Source organism: Neofelis nebulosa, chromosome 12 (genome assembly GCF_028018385.1).
Source record: "Neofelis nebulosa isolate mNeoNeb1 chromosome 12, mNeoNeb1.pri, whole genome shotgun sequence".
Lineage (NCBI taxonomy): Eukaryota > Metazoa > Chordata > Mammalia > Carnivora > Felidae > Neofelis > Neofelis nebulosa.
Genome location: NC_080793.1, coordinates 11,635,657 through 11,641,055, shown reverse-complemented (window position 1 = coordinate 11,641,055; position 5,399 = coordinate 11,635,657).

Genomic DNA, 5,399 nt, shown 5'->3' with positions numbered 1-5,399 from the left:
CTCTGAACTCATCCGGGGCTCTTTAAAGGCAAGAACAGCAAGAGAGAGGGCACGAAGGAAGACTTGAAGAAAGCTTTGCGTCTCAAGCCATTTATTTCCATAACAAGCACGTTTCATCTTCAAAGCCCTTTACAAGCCATAATTAATCTTTGCAACACCTTAGTGAGGTGGGTGCATGGCATTACCCGGGTTTTATAGGCCAAGGTGGCCCAGGGGAGGCCTTTGGATGGTCTGGCAGGCCGGTCTCAGATTTCCCAATCCCAAACCAGGCCCACTCGATTAAACCTCAGAAAATGTTTCCTGATGTGAAGAAAGGTGGATAGGAAGAAGAGGCAGAAAAACTGGGGACACATGCAGAATGTAAGTCCTGGTGCTGTCGTCATTTAAATATGTTTCATTTTAGGACACGTGGGTGGCTCAGTCGATTGAGCGTCTGACTCTTGGTTTCAGTTCAGGTCATGATCTCACTGTTTGTGAGTTCGAGCCCCACGTTGGGCTCCACCCTGGCAGTGCGGAACTTGCTTGGGATTCTCTCTCTCCCTCGCTCCCTGCCCCTCCCCCGCTCTCTCTTTCTCTCTTAAAATAAATAAATCTAAAGTGGCGCCTGGGTGGCTCAGTCGGCTGAGCGTCCGACTTCGGCTCAGGTCATGATCTCGCAGTTCGTGAGTTCGAGCCGCGGGTCGGGCTCTGTGCTGACAGCTCAGAGCCTGGAGCCTGCTTCGGATTCTGTGTCTCCCTCTCTCTCTGCCCCAACCCCACTCACGGTCTGTCTCTCTCTCAAAAATAAATAAACGTTAAAAAAAAATGTAAAATAAATCTAAAACCTTAATTTTTAAAATAAATAAGTTTCATTTTATTGGGATTATACATTGCTGGTTAATTTCACTTAAATAACCATGAGTAATGGTTATTTAATAAGAGTAATAAGAGCTCCCATTTGTGTATATATATATTCAGCATTTCCAAGGGCCTTTCGTATGCAGTATCTCAGCTGATCCTTACAAGAGTCGTTCCGGTCAATATACATTTATTGAGTACCTACTTTGTGCCAGGCTCTGAGAGCTTGGGGATGGAGCACCTTATTAGGGAGGGTTGCTATTATTTCACCTACTCCCCCTTTTTTTAACAGAGGATGAAATTGATGCTTACATTCATGCGATGAACCGGTGGTACAAGTCGAACTCCTTCCAGGATTGCGTAGCTTCTGTCCTAGCCGGGCATAAAGATGCTCATCACAGTGTTGTTTAAAATGGCAAAGGAGGGGCGCCTGGATGGCGCAGTCGGTTAAGCGTCCGACTTCAGCCAGGTCACGATCTCGCGGTCCGTGAGTTCGAGCCCCGCGTCAGGCTCTGGGCTGATGGCTCGGAGCCTGGAGGCTGTTTCCGATTCTGTGTCTCCCTCTCTCTCTGCCCCTCCCCCGTTCATGCTCTGTCTCTCTCTGTCCCAAAAATAAATAAAAAACGTTGAAAAAAAAATTTAAAAAAAAAAAAAAAAAAAAAAAAAAAATAAAATGGCAAAGGACCGGAAGCAACCTGTATGTCTGTCAGCAAGGAGATGAGTAAGTTAAATGTGGGAAATGCATAGGATGAAATATGACACCTGTCAAAGGGAATGACTTACATCCACTTACAGATAATGTCAAAAGAAGAAAGTAAGAAACAGGATTAGATGTACGCCGATATCACCTCTGTAGAATTTTAAAAGTGCACGCAAAGCAATGCTATATATTTACGTACATGTGAATAAAGATACAGAAGACGGACTGAAAGAACACACACCCGATACGCAAAGGTGGATGCCTTGGGGGAAGGGTCAAGGTTATGAAAGAAAGGTAGTGGACCAAAAAACTAGGGGCAGGGGTCATACTAGATGAAGACAGTGGGATGCCACGAATCTGGGGACCTGGCCGAACGGACTCAATGCACGTATGTACCTTCTCAGGGTCCCTCTAAAATCAGTAACATCACGAGACACGCACGTCGTCTGCTCTTTTACAGGCTATATTCTCTCCCCTCGATCTCAGTGTTGAAATTGCCTGTCGAACTTGAACCAGCCAAAAATCTAAATGAAAAACAGGAACAAAAAGAGCAAAATTTAAAACCAACTTGAGAAGTGAACAGTGTCTGTTTGGGCTGCAAATGGGTGCTGTTGAGTGTGTGTGACAGCGTCATGGAGCAGAGACCAGTAAGCAGCGGAACTGTGAGCCCTTCTCCGGCTGGGCCTGGCCCGCAGGCCAGGTCGGCCCCGATGGCATAGAAGCCGGGAGGGGGGGCAGGGGAGGGGGCAGCTGTGGAAGTCGTGGTTGGAGGTTGCCCACAGAACCTTGCTTATCGACTTCTCAAAGCCACACTTGCCTGCTTCTTTGTTGGTTTCCTGCCACAACATGATCGATTCTTACAGATATGTTTTCTAGAAGTCGAGTTGTGCCAGGCAAACCATGCCAAAGCAGCCTCATTTCCATGTGTGGTCGGGGTGGATTGGGGGAGGCTGTAGGCAGAGTGAGTCTGGATTTCAGCAAGCCGCTCGAAGGAGGGTCTCGCCTACCTGGAACTCCCTAAAACACAAGTCTGACCTGGCCCTCCTCTGCTAGAACCCACAACTCCACATTGCCTGTAGGATAGATAGTGAACTCCTCAGCTGTGCATGTAAGACCTTCAGTGATCCGGTCTCTACCACACCTCCCGGCCTCCTATCCTGGTGCTCTCCCCGGCCCTCCCCTTGTCAGCTACACTAAAGAACTATGGTTCCACAGAACATCCTCACTTCTATTCCTCCAACATCTTACAGAGGCTGCCGCTGCCCGCTGCACCTTCTCTGCCTTGTTGCCATGGTTAATCTGCGCTCTGCTTCAGGCTCAGCTGAAGCGATGATTCCCCACAAAACTTCCCAGGCCTTTCCCTGTCTCCTGCTCCCCCCAATCGACATATCCACTAAATCACCCACTTCACATAAAATGCTTAGGACAGTAAGCATCAGGGCTGGGTGGGCCTCGAAATTCGGAATTTTCTCGATCTTGCAAAATATATAAAGCTCATATACCATATTGTATACAAGAGCTTAAACAGAATATGGAGCAGGTCCCCATAACAAAACTCATTAATGTGTCTGCAGTGACTGCATGAATATTCACACGCTAAATGAGGACTAAAATAGCTTCGTGTCAGGTCAGGTGAGGTTTTAGTCAGTTCTGAAAGAAAACGTTGGTGTGTTGGTGCTGTTTTTCAGGGCATTTAGGATTTTTGAATTGGGGGCCTGGATGATGATGATGATGATTCCATCTTTGGTTCTCCCAGTGTAATAATAACGATCTTTAGGATTAATACAATGGCTTGCTATTCACTAAGAATTATGCAAAGCAGTTGACATAAATGATCTCATCCTTATGGCACCAGGAGGGATGAAAAGTCTCAGTAACTTGTCCTAGTAAGTTAACAGCTGAGACTTGAACTCACAGCCTTTCTGATGCCACGGCCCACCCTCTTGGCCCCACCTGAACTGCCGTTCCTTGCTGCACTTGACATCAGGGTGCTCAGTTCCTTGCTGCAGTTCATTCTTCATGAGTTTCTCTCTCCAACTTGGCTGTGAGTTCCTCAACTGTGGGGACTGGAGCTGAGCCATCTCTGCCTGTGAATGAATGAATGGAATTCATATGCACAGGGTGGTGAAATGCTGTGAGCTTGATAGGACTCCCTTGGCTGACTGTGTCACATGTTGAGTGGGTTGGTGCCACCCATGTGTTCACGCACCAGCAAGGATCGCGCACCTGACTGCTAAGGGTCCTAGAGTCGGGCAAAGAAACCAAGCCAGAGCCCTTCCCTTCAAGGGGTTCACGGTCTAAGAGGAGAGACGGGATGCATCTCCGTGCCACTGTAACATAAGATTGAGGAACATCCTCACTGGGAACTCAAGGCTGGAGCGCCAATGCCACTGGGGATCACACAGGGCCTCGGGGATGTATCCATTAGGTATTTTTGCCTAACACATCATCCCAAACCTTAGACTTAAAACAGTTTCTTTAGCTTATGAGTCTATAGATGAGCTGGGCAGTTCTACTGCTTCAAGCCAGCCTTGGCTGAACTTTGTAAAGCTCTCCAGTGGCTATGAGGTCAGCCTGTGGGTGCACTGGGGGCTGGTGGTCTTGGGTGGCTGTGGCTAGGTGACTCAGCAGTCTTCTACATGAGCTCTCTCCTCTTCCAACAAGTTAGCCCAAGCTAATGCATATGGCAGAAATTGGAGGCCAATAGACACTGAGGAAGTGTGTAGGGTGCCTTAAAGCCTAAGCTCTTCTCTAGTGCTTCTGGGAGGACTAACTGAGCTGATGCAGGGAAGGTGTGATGGTTAATGTTATGGGTCAACTTGACTGAGCCACAAGGTGCCCAGATATTTGGTCAAACATTATTCTATGTGTATCTGGATGAGATGAGATCAATTTGACTCAGCAGACAGAATAAAGCAGATGACCCTCCTTAATGTTGGAGGGCCGCATCTTATCAGTTGACGGTCTGAATAGAACAAAAAAGCTGAGTTAGCGGCAACTCCTTCTGCCTGACTGCCTTTGAGCTTGGACTTCAGTCTTTCCCTGTCTTCTGACTTGACGTGAAACATGGCTCTTCCTGGGTCTGAGCCTGCCAGCCTTCAGACTCAAACTACACCACTGGCTCTCCTGGGGATTTAGCTCACCCATGGCAGATTTTGGGACTTGTCAGCGTCCATAATCATGTGAGCCTATTCCTTATAATAAATATATATCTCTTGTTGTTTCTGTTTCCCTGGACAGCCCTGACTAATACAGAAGGTGTCAGGCACAGAATAGATTATTGGTGGCATGAGAGTCATTTATGCATGTCTCCCCAACAACAAAGTTAGGTTTTTTTTCTTTTTTAACTAAACTTAAAAAAAAATTTTTTTTAATGTTTATTTATTTTTGAGAGAGACAGAGACAGAGACAGAGTGTGAGCAGGGGAGGGGCAGAGAGAGGGGGAGACACGGAATCCGAAGCAGGCTCCAGGCTCTGAGCTGTCAGCACGGAACCCGACACGGGGGGCTTGAACTCACAGACTGTGAGATCATGACCTGAGCTGAAGTCGGAGCTAAGCCGACTGAGCCACCAGGCGCCCCTAAACTTTTTACTGAAATACAACAGGAACACAGAAATATTCACAATTTACAAATCATAAGCTTGATGAATTTTCTCAAATAAGCACCCCAGTGTAACCATCATTCACAGGAAGATAACCAAACATTACCAGCACATCAAAATATCCTCACTGCTCCCTACCTGCTCCCCTAAGATGACCATTTTTCTGACCTCTAACACTATAGGTTCATTTTGCTTGTTTTTGAACTCTATGTAGATGGAAACCGGCTTCCTTCACTCAACATTCTGTCTGTAAGATTTA